Source organism: Loxodonta africana, unplaced genomic scaffold (genome assembly GCF_030014295.1).
Source record: "Loxodonta africana isolate mLoxAfr1 unplaced genomic scaffold, mLoxAfr1.hap2 scaffold_48, whole genome shotgun sequence".
Classification (NCBI taxonomy): Eukaryota; Metazoa; Chordata; class Mammalia; order Proboscidea; family Elephantidae; genus Loxodonta; species Loxodonta africana.
In genome coordinates this window covers 1,535,131-1,547,304 of record NW_026975196.1, presented here as the reverse complement: position 1 = coordinate 1,547,304, position 12,174 = coordinate 1,535,131, and the positions used below count along the sequence as shown (strand labels likewise).

Genomic DNA, 12,174 nt, shown 5'->3' with positions numbered 1-12,174 from the left:
ATATAATTTAAAAACAGTTGCAGCAGTACACAGACAGGCAACTACCAAAAATTCAAGCTGGATTCAGAGGAAGACATGGAACGTGGGATATCATTTCTGATGTCTGATGGATCTTGGCTGAAAGTAGAGAATATCAGTAAGATGTTTACCTATTTTTGTTTCCTATACAAGCACACTCAACTGTGTGGCTCACGACAAATTATGGATAGCTTAGCAAAGAATGGGAATTCCAGAACACTTAACTGTATTCATGCGGAATATCTACATAGACCAAGAGGCAGTCATTTGAGTAGGGCAAGGGGATACCGTGTGGTTTAAAATCAGAAAGTTATGTGTCATGGTGGTATCCTTTCACCATACTTACTCAATCTGTATGCTGAGCAAACATTCTGAGAAGCTGGTCTCGAAGAACAAGAACATGGCATTAGTTTTGGAGAAAGATTCACTAACAACCTATGATATGCAGCTGATACGACCTTGCTTGCTGAAAGTAAAGAGGACTTGAAGCAGTTACTGATGAAGAGCAACCACTACAGCCTTCAGTATGGATTACACCTCAACATAAAGAAAACAAAAATTCTCACAACTGGACCAGTAAGCAACACCATGATAAACAGAGAAAATACTGAAGTCATCAAGCATTTCATTTAACTTGAATCCATAATCAATGCCCACAGAAGCAGCAGTCAAGAATTCAAACAATGTATTGCATTGGGCAAATCTGTTGCAAAAGACCTCCTTGAAGTGTTGAGAAAGAAAGATGTCACTTTGAGGACTAAGGTGTGCCTGAGCAAAGCCATGATATTTTCTATCACCTCACATGCTTGAGCAAGTTAGACAATGAATACGGAAAACCGAAGAACTGATTCATTTAAAATATGGTGTTGGCAAAGAATACTGAATATACCATGGACTGCCAGAAGAATAAACAAAACCATCTTGGAAGAAGTACACCAAGAATGCACCTTAGAAGCAAGGATGGCGAGACTTCGTCTCACGTGCCTTGGACATATTTTCAGGAGGGACCTGTCCCAGGAGAGGCTCATCATGCTTGGAAAAGCTGAGGGTCAGAAAAAAAGAGGAAGGCGCTCAACAACATGAACTGACACAATGGCTGCAAGAATGGGCTCAAACATAGCAATGATTGTGAGGATGGTTCAGGATCAGGCGGTGTTTCATTCTGTTTTACACAGGATCGATGGCATCTAACAGCCACAACTAACATATGTATGCATATATATATGTATGTGTGTATGTGTGTGTGTGTATATATATATACCCATTGCCATCGAGTCGGTTCCAACTCATAGTGACCCTACAGGACAAAGTAGAACTGCCCCACAGAGTTCCCAAGGAGCGCCTGGTGGATTCGAACTGCTAACCTTTTGGTTAGCAGCTATAGCTATTAACCATTATGCGACTAGGTTTTCCATATATATATATTCTCTTCACTAGTTTTGCATCTCTAGAGATCCCAGCTAAGACATTTGGTACCTACTGTGGTTCTAGAGGAACCAAATCTTAAGGATGAGTTTTCTGAATTGATTCTCAAGTCTGGCTAGTCTTAAAGGCACTGATGACTGTCTCCAGTAGTAAACAGGCTATTGCTAATCCATGGTGGGAGGTGACAATAGAAATACGCAAAATACTACTACCACTGGATCAAATATTTGTGAGAGACAAGGCTCTGCCTGATTACATATTTGATACTTTTCTATAATTTTGTCAGAATAAGAATAATAAGGAAGCTGCTTGGTTAGTCCTGCTTTTGCTAGTCACACTGGTGAATGAAAGAAATGGGCTCAAAGCTGAAGCACCACATACAAGATCTGAAAGCTGCCACTTGTGCCCAGAAAGAAAACCATATTTCTTATAGTAACAAGGCTAATGCTGCCAAAAATAAACTCAGATTCTTATCATAAGAGTGACTGAATTAAAGCGCCAGTTGAATATCCAGCCTCAAATGGTGTCTGAAGTTAGAGTGAGGGCACTGATTGGGAAGAAATGGGATCCTGAAACTTGGGATGAGGACATATGGGCAGACAGTCAGGAAGCGGGGGACAATGAACCTCCAATTTCTGTTGAATCGCTCTTCCTAACAGAACCAGACCTCTTACTCCCATCTGAAGAGATTCTCTAATTTTGCCTGCTAAGGCACCCTTCCCAGTAAAACAATTATCCCTTCCACCTCCATCTAATGAGATTACCCTCAGCTGTGCCTGAAGTGTCTTGTTTGAGTTATCTCCTGGGGTGGTATCTGGGGCATTGCCTGGGGCATCACCTTAGGCAGATGTCTTATAAGACACGGCTGAACATCCCACTGCCACTGCCCATTTTTGCTTCTAGACCTATACCTAGACTTCAGTCCCAACAAGCCCCAAAAGGTGAACTATGAAGTGTGACCCAGGAGAAGGTATGCTAAACTCCAAAAGAACTGCTTGATTTTTCTAATACATACATACATACAGAAACCTGGTGAACATGTGTGGGAATGGCTATTATGGGTGTGGGATAATGGTGCAAGCAACATAAAGGTGGATTAGTCTGAGTTTATTGATATAGACCCAGGAAGCATAGATTCTTCATTCAGTGTTTCAGCTTGAGAGGTTAGAAAAGGACGTCATAGTTTATTTGGTTGGTTTACTGAAGCATGGATTAAGTGGTGGCCTACAATAAATCAAGTGGAAATGGCAGATCTGCCATTGTATACTGTAGGAGAAGGTAACCAAAGGCTGAGGGAAACTGGCAGGTTAGAATGGATTTATTAGGCTGGACCCACAGACCCACACACGGAGTGCCCAGAGGGCTTTCTTTGTACCATAGCGGTGAGGTACAAATTTGTGCAGCAAGCCCCAGCATTATTGAAGACTTCTGTGGTTGCTATTTTATGTAAGTAAGAGTCCACAGTGAGAACTGCCCTAACTGAATTAAGACACCTAACTACAATGCAGTTGACTGGACCCCGTGGTGGTAGCAGCCAAGTGGTGGCACTCAATCAACAAAGACAAGGTGGGTGTGGTTACCATAACAGACAGTAGAGTCAAAGCAGTAATCAGAATAGTCTGCTCACATGGATTTATGGCAATGGCTACTTAGTCATAGTGGCCCTGGGAGTGAAAGAGCTGGGAAATGTACATCTCCTGGTACCTAGTGTCTTAGATATCTAGTGCTCCTGTAACAGAAATACCACAAACGGATGACTTTAACAAAGAAAATTATTCCCTCACAGTCTAGGAGGCTATAAGTCCAAATTCAGGGTGCCAATTCCAGGGGAAGACTTTCTCTCTGTCACTCCTAGGGGAAGGTCTTTGTCACCAATCTTCCCCTGGACAAGAAGGTTCTCAGCACAGGGATCCTAGGTCCAAAGGATGCACTGCTCCTGACACTTCTTTCTTGGTGGTACTGAGGTCCCCCTGTCTCTCTGCTCTTTTCTCTTTTATATCTCAAAAGAGACTGACTTAAAACACAACTTAATCTTGTAGATTGAGCCCTGCCTCCTTAACATAACTGCTTCAAATCTTCGCTCATTAACATCCTAGAGGTAGGATTTACAATACATTGGAAAATCACACCAGCTGACAAAATGGTGGATAATCGCACAATACTGGGAAGCATGGCCTAGTCAAGCTGATATATACATTTTGGGAAGACAGAGTTTAATCCGTAACACCTAGTATGCAGCTATCCACCTGTTAATGCCTTTTTCTCCACACCTGTTTGGAAGTATCACCAGAAACAGTGTGCCTTCTCTCTGACCTAAGTATATAAGGACCAAATAATATAGAGGAATCTCTGTTACATTTTCTCCATCTTACCAATATTTGGCCTCATAGGCAGACCCAGTCACTTAATTGCACGGCAGAATGAAGAGATTAAAGCCCCAACATTCTTGCCAGTGGACAAGGAAGGTAGCTGCTCAGACATCAGAGAGCCTCAGAGAGACAGAGACCAGGTGGCTCAAGAGAGGGATACCATAAAGTTGTTTTTCATACCCCCCTCCACTCCCATAGTTGCATATGCTTTGCTCTGACTCCAAGAAGTAGATCAATCCTTTGAGAACTGCATTATGGGTTAGAACACCAACAAGGTCCCAGACTGAGTGACACTCCCATAGATTACAACCAAATATCATCGCAAAGTCTTCAAAATCTGAACTGACATCTGAGCCACAGCATCCAGAAGTTGGGAAAGAACCTGCAGCCTGAACATAACTGGGTCAAGTGATTGCTAAAACAAACAACATCAACATTTTCTGTAAGATTGAAGTAAGACATAGTCTTGGAATCATAGACAAAAACTTTAAAAAGCTACTTTAACCACGCTCAAAGAAGTAACGGGCACACCTTAGAAAAATAGAAAAATACATAGAAACCATTCACGAATGAAAATTTTAGACAGGAAAAATAGAGATAAAAAATTCACTTGATCAGCGGAATGCTGTTGACAGACAAAAGGATCAATGAGATGAAAATAGTTCAATTGAAAATATCCAATCTGAAAACAGAGGACAAATATTGAAAAAAAAAATGAACAGAGCCTCAAAAAAATCCAAAAATATCTAACATTTATTTACTGGAATTCCATAAGGTGTAGAGAAAATATGTGGTGTAGAAAAAAGTATCTAAAGAAATACTGGCTCAACACTTTCCCAATTTGTTGAAAGACATAAACTTACAGATTCAACAAGCTATGCAAACTCCAACAAGTTAAACTCACATAATTTTACGCCCAAATGCCTCACTGTCATTTGTGGAATAACAAGGACCAAGAAAATATCTTCAAAGAAGCTAGAGAGAAAACAACTCATCTCACACAGGAGAAACAATTGGAATGACTCTGTATTCATCATCAGAAGCCATGGAGGCCAAAAGGCTGTGAAAACAACATTTTTTCAACACTGAAAGAAAAGAAACATTAACCCAGTGTTCTATAGGCTGTTATTTCCTTCATGAGTAAAGGAAAAATACTGACATTCTCAGGTGAAGGACGCTTAAGAGAATTCATCGCCACCAGACTTGTTCTAAATGAAACACTAAGGAAGTTCTTCAGGTGGCAGGCTTGGAATTTCAGGAATTATGGAAAGCAACAAAGTGGAAAGTACCTTCTGAAGTTTGCCGTTCAGCCAAAGATTAGACAGGTCTATAAAACAAACAATAACACACGTGAAGAAAGTGTTTCTTAGTTCAATCGTGTGTATGAGACCAAAAGTGCAAAACCTGCCCAAAAGCACAGAAAAGAGGGCAGGATGGAACAGGAATCATGGCGGATGGAAACGGGGAACTGGAGCATAGAAGAGAATACTGACACATCATGAATATTGCCACCAATGTCACAAAACAATTGTGTATAAATGGCTGAACAAGAAAGTAATTTGCTCTGTAAAGTTTCAAATAAAGCACAATAAAAAATTTTTAAAAAGTGGTAGGTATCTGGGTAAACATATTATGCCAACCCTGCTGTCACTGCACAACATGGCGCAGGACTCCCCTCTTTGGAAAGACTTTCTAGCCTATTGGAAACACTTTGGAATATACTCTTGGTGGCAAATTAGTATTAGAGAATGGGATTATTTTGAAAATATGAGATGTCTGTACTCATGCCTGGTGAATAAACTGGATAATAAAATTTTCAGAGCGAAATGAGATGTTCTAACAGAAAAATAGGCCTGAATTCCCACGTGGGCCATGAGCCTACTCTGAAGGCCTTTCCCAGAGAGGCATTTCAGGCACTTCTAGAGCAGCAGGAGCACTGGGGAATGCATGTATCAACCTCCCCCAGGGCCTTCTCTGAGGAGTAAGTACCTGCTTTAGTACTAAGCTTAGGGGTTCATAAATAGTCATTCTGCATAAGGTCTTCAGGTTCAAGTCTGTAATCCAGCTGGGATTCTGTGTGTGCTGCATCTCTGCATCAAAAGAACATACTTCTAGAAGCAGAATGCCAGGAGAGAGGCGGTTGGGCAGTTGGGGGTGGGGGGTGCTGCGCAGACAGGGGTGCCCAAGGGAGGCACAATATAGTCATTCTGCAGCAGGTCTAGTCATTCTGCATAAGAATTAGAATGCTTCTGTCAATGCATAATAGTTTACATACAGGACATAAACAAAGTGACTGAAGGACAAAGTTGAATAGTAAACCAAGCCACTCCCTGTCAATCCTTACCTGAGAGGGTCTTCATCAGGACTTCTGGGGATGGAGAACTACACAGTAAACGCTGATTTATTTTACCTCTTCCTTCCTCAAGAAACAGGAACTGGTGTTAAGATGTCAGGTGTCAAGCCCCAAACTCCTCTTCTGGTCTGTATTTAAGCTGTATAATAAAACTGGGATCAGGCAATCAGCCGTGAGCAGACAGACCCAGAGTATTCCCAGTGCCCCACATCTTTGAGCTCCAGTGAGATCCTGTTCTTAGTCACTAGATTAGCAGAGGAGCTGAAAGACTGAAATTCCGTGTTTTAAGGCAACTTGGGCTTCAAACAGTCACTTATTGCTAAAGTCATATTTCTCTGTGTTAATTTATGATCCTTAACTCAAATCCGGAGTTTGGAGCTCATTTTGATAACTCCTCATTAGTCTGCATAGACTAGATTCTGCTCACAGTCAGTGATGACAATGGAGGAAACAAAGTCCCTAGCCCAGAGGAGGGACTGCTCCCCATATTTGGGGAAATGCCCCTGGGAAGCATCGGCGAGGTGCACTTTGGCCTCTGTGGCTTTGCCTTCTGCTCCTGGAATTGCACCCTGGGGGCCTCCATATGCAGACCCAGAGTCCGTGGGTGACCACAGCTCCCCCGTTCTGGGTCATCGTCCGGACACACGTTGCGATATGCTTCCTGCCCTCCTTTCCAGCATAAGCGCTGCGATCACAAGTGGCAGAACCAGTTCTCAGGTCCAGACCCTAGACCTTGCCCTCCTCGGCCTTAGGCTTCCCCTAGTCCTGGTGGAACCTGCAAGCCTGGCGGATGCGAGGTTAGCACCCGGCTGGGTGGGCTTGGGCCTGTCTCAAAAGGCTCATGGCGCACGCAGGTTCCTCCTCCTTGGAGCCTGTGGGCTTGCGGTGGGCAGCCCGGCATCTCCTGCCTCCCTCGGGCGCCCTCTCTGGGCAGCAGCTCCCCTCCCCCTACCCCACCAACCACCCAACAGTCGCACTGCCTGCTTTCTGCTTCTAGAAGCGCGTTCTTTTGATGCACACATGCAGCACACACAGAAGCTCAGTTGGATTACAGACTTGAACCTGAAACGCACAACTTTAAAACTACTAGACTGGGGGGGGTGGGTATTGGCAGTGAAAAAAGGAAAAAAAAAATAAGAAAGAGAACAATTACAAAAAAAGTATTAGAAGACTGTATCCTCACATTATGGACTCAAGAAGGTTGCGGATAAACAACTGCATAGATAGCATACTGTTGTCTCTTTGCAAATAAGTCTTAAATGAGGGAATTTGGTACCGGGAAGAGTTGCAGAGCCTGACTTTGGGGAAATCTGGGATTGATGAATTGCCTTGCATGAGGCTACAAGCCCTGATAATCAATATTTGAAGATGAGATTCGAGCAACCTAGAACATGCATCAGAATTTTTTCTAAGTAAATTAGCACCAGAAGATGCCTTTAACCACTAAATAAAATGGGTCAGTAGTTCAAGATCTCCCTACAAAGAAAATGGCAGACCTAGATCGTTTCCAGTCAGGTTCCAGCAAACATGCAAGAAACAGTCATTTTAATCTTGTACATAGTCAACAGAGATTAGAAAACCATGAGATACTCCCCTAACTTGATCCTTAAGCCTAGTTTAAAAATGATAACAAATTTTAGAGAAGGATGGTAGAAGAAGAGTTAGAGGACAAGCACACTCAGTAACTGAAATGCAAAACCCTACGTAAGATGCCAGCAAAGGAAATCCAGCAAAGTATAAACCACGTAACATGCCATGATCAAGGCGGTTTATTGTAGGCATACAAATTTGAGTGAACGTTAAAGATTTAGTAATTTCACTCACCACATGCATAGGTGAAAGAAGCGAAGACATATGCTCACCTCAAGAGATGGGGGCAAAGCAGGTTGATAAAATCCAATCACACGGAGAGATAAGGACTAGGAGCAAATATAGAACAGAAAAGGAGTTCCCGAACGTGGAAAACTACAACTAGCATGATAGTTCATGGTGACGTGTGGGACATTCTCTTTAAAATTAATAAACAATAAAATAAGGGTGCTTCTATCATTACTTTTATTAAACATTGAACACCGGAAGTGTAAGCTAGTACAAAAAGAGAAAAAGTATAAATGCTATTCATAGATTATAGGACTGTCTCCATTGAAAACTGTAGAAAATAATGGAATTAATAGTAATCATAAATAAAAAATAAATTGAAATTTCAATGCATCAGCATCAAGCTGACTCTGTCATAGCTCTTAGGTGAAAGCAAAGGACACTGATAGGGAAAGAGCAGGTTTGGGTGGTCTAGACCAAGGAGGGAAGAAAATTATTCTGCACTGGGCTGAACTTATAAGAACGGGTATGTGTGTTAGCTACCTAGTCCCTCCATAACAAAAAATAACACAACTGGGTGGCTTTAAAGAACAGAAATTTATTTTCTCACAGTTTAGCAGGTAGTCGTTCGAATTCAGGGCATGGCTGTAGTGGGAGGTCCTTCCTTGTCTACCTCAGCTTCTAGTAGATGCCAGCAATCATTTGTGTTCCTGGCCTTCTAGAAGCATCTGTCTTCTTTGTCTGTCTTCCTTTTCACCTGTTTGTGTCTGTGTGTATTCTGCTCCTTTTATAACTAAGAAGAGTTAGGCTTAGGACCCACCCTACATTGGTATGACCTCATTCACATAATAAAAGCAGGCCCCCTCTTTCCTAACAAGGTCAGATTTACAGGTACAGGGGTTAGGATTTCCACATACATTTTGGAGGGACACAATTCAATCCCTAACAGTCGACTTACCAGATATTCTGGATTGAGAGTACTCGCATGAACAGCTGAGAGTGGTTCCAATTCTTTGCTACATTTGTTGGCTGAAACTTGTCTCAATGGTCACCCAAAGGAATGCTGGAGCAATTTATTGTGTAGGACCTGGCCAACCATTCCTAATCACATCCATTGTGTGGAAAAACACACAATCCCATCACCAAAGCCTTGAGAAATTCATGGATAAGAAAAGAATGGTGGTTGGAACCAAGAATTGTTTCATAGCCTAGATAACATGGTGTAGGTGTTAGATATTCACATGGAGATGTCAGGTAATAAAACTTCACCCCACACGGAGATGTCAAGGATAATACCAACAGCTAATGTTCATTGAGTACCTACACTGGTGCCAGGCACTCCTGTGCTTTTCCTTTCATGTTTGCTTTCATGATGGCCATATGAGGAATGTATCATTATAATGCATAAAGAGGTCAATACAGAGAGTTAGGCTGACATTTGAATATATGAGTCTGGACCCAGGAGGAGTTTGAATGGATGGAGGTATAAACCTCACGTCCTTAGCTACAAATAGACAGCAGTGAACTCACTGAGGCATCCTAGAGGGAGGGTGTCAACAGAGAGAGGAGCAGGCACCAAGCCCAAGGGTACTCGGGTATCTAGAAGCCTGCCAGGTGAACAGCAGCCAACAAGCCTCTCTGAAGTCCAGTGTGGTTCCTGGAGGGTTGTCTGTCCTTGCTCTCAGCTGCATTTCCCCAGTGCTCCTCCCACCTGCACTGGGTTGTCCCCTTCATGACGACAGGGACAGTGTGTACCTTTCACCACTGTATCTGCATAACATAGACTATTTCTGGCCCATGGAATATACTGACTGAAAGAAAAATAAACAAACGATAAGTACGTAAAATCCTTCGTAGTTGATACCTTGGGATACATTAAGGGGCTTCATGAGTAAGAGGGAGAAAAACTGATCAGGGCTGCTTCTGAGACCATCTCTTAGGCGTAAAGAGTGTTAAACAATAATTAAACAAAGAGATTTAATGACAGAGATGTATGTTAAAAAGATGTAAGTATACGTTGAAGATTACTAGAAACATGCACATTTATTATTGCAACTATAGTCAAATCGTTAAAAAACATATACTACATGCACACAGAATATTATAAAGTAATTTAATGCCCTCATTAAAAAAAAAAATTTATCATGAGAAAAGACTAATGATGAATGAAAATATCAGGATATAATATCCGTGTTAATATACATAAATGTGTGCGCTAATACACACATGAAACCAGTTGCCACTGAGTCAGTTCTGATTCATGATGACACCACTGTACCAGAGTAGAACTGTACTCCATAGGGGTTCCAATGGCTGAGTTTTCGGAAGTAGGCTGCCAGACCTCTCTTTCACAGCAATTCTGGGTGGACCTGAACTCCAACTTTCTGTCAGCAGCTCAAGATATTAACCATTTGCATCAACCAGAGACTCTAATACGCATACATGCCAATGTAAGTAAGATAACAGACATATCGGAACGTTAATAATTTATTCTATGCATTACGTATGTTTTCTTGTTATTTATTGCATACTTTCCCATTGCTTCCAAGTTTTTGAGGAATAGAATGTACTTCTGGAAAAATTCATGAGAGATTTTTAAGTAATGAAATAATTAACAGAAACAGAATGAGTAAATCTGTGGCAAGGCAGCCCATGAACCCAAGATTACAGTAACACTGGTATGAAAAGGAGAATTGTGGAGTCCTGAAGCTCAGTGGTCCCATGCATGCATCAGGAAAGAGGGAAGAGCAAATAAACAAGGAGAAAATACAGTGAGCCAGAGGAGTGGGAGCCCTCTGTTGTGGGCACAGTTTTCTCATGAAACTTTAGATGGACACAATGGGTGGGATTATCCACTTCCATCACACAAACATTTTTATTACCCTTGATTTTAACGGAACTATGTTATAAAAACAAATGATAAAATAAAGTATAATAAAAGAATAAATCTCATAGTGGACTACTATCATTTTCCCCAGCCACTGAGGAGGGCAGGAGACACACACAGGAAAGAAGATGGAGCAGTGTGAAGAATCATGCCTAGGGAAGTAGGCAGCCGTGCAGGACCAACTGGAAGAAATGGCACATTTTTTCTGAGACCTACTCCAGCTCATAACAAATTATGGATAACATGGGGAAGAATGAGATTTCCAGGACACTTAATTGTTCTCATGAGAAACCTGTACATAGAAAAAGAGGCAGTCATCTAAACAGAACAAGGAATACTGCATGGTTTAAAGTCAAGACAGGTGTGCATCTCCATTGTATCCTTTCACCATACCTATTTGACCTGTATGATGAGCAAATAATCCGAGAAGCTGGGCTGTCTGAAGAAGAATAAGGCGTCAGGATTGGAGGAAGACTCATTAATAACCTGAGATATGCAGATGATACAATCTCGCTTGTTGAAAGTGAAGAGGCCGTAAAGCATTTACTGAAGAAAATCAAAGACTACAGACCAACAGCCTAACAACAGGACCAATAAGCAACATCATGACAACGGAGAAAATGTTGACATCACTAAGGGCTTCATTTTACTTGGATCCACAATAAACACCCACGGAAGCAGCAGTCAAGAAATCAAACGACACATTGCATTGGGCAAATCTGCTGCCAGAGACCTCTTTAAAGTGTTCAAATGCACAGATGTCACCTTGAAAACTAATGTGCGCCTGACTCAAGCCATGGTGTTTTCAGTCACCTCATACGCACACGAAAGGTGGGCAATGAATAAGGAAGACTAAAGAAAAATTGAAGGCACTGAATTACGGTATTTGCAAAGAATATTGAATATACCACGGACTGCCAAAAGAATGAACAAATCTGTCTTGAAAGAAGTACAGCCAGAATATTCCTTAGAAGCAAGAATGGCGAGGCTTCATCTCACATATTTTGGACATGTTGTCAGGAGAGATCAGTCCCTGGAGAAGAAAGTCATACTTGGTAACAAGTGGCCACAACAACCAGCTCAAACATAACAACGACTGTGAAGGCGACAATAGGTAGTTTAACATACATTTTGACCCATACGAATTAAAATTTAAACAATTATTTCATGCCTTTTTGTAGCGGTTTCAGAATATACAATTAAAATAAATGTAAACAATTAACAGAAAAAATCTCTGAAAATAAAATTTAATTTTTTTAAGTCACTGCTCCATAGCCCAAATCTAAATGGCTTGATATAAAGCA

At 41.5% G+C, this 12,174-nt stretch overlaps 2 long non-coding RNA genes across 2 annotated transcripts in view; one reads left to right on the top strand and one right to left on the bottom strand.

Moving 5' to 3' along the window:
• The window catches only part of LOC135229722 (uncharacterized), a 202,998-nt gene that overhangs the window by 134,745 nt on the left and 56,079 nt on the right, over positions 1 to 12,174 (top strand). The window lies entirely within an intron of this gene.
• Positions 1 to 12,174, bottom strand: part of LOC135229723 (uncharacterized) — a 57,221-nt gene that overhangs the window by 8,824 nt on the left and 36,223 nt on the right. The window contains exon 2 of the long non-coding RNA XR_010320399.1: positions 6,157 to 6,304. This is a non-coding gene — a long non-coding RNA (uncharacterized LOC135229723). The remainder of the gene's footprint in view (positions 1 to 6,156; positions 6,305 to 12,174) is intronic.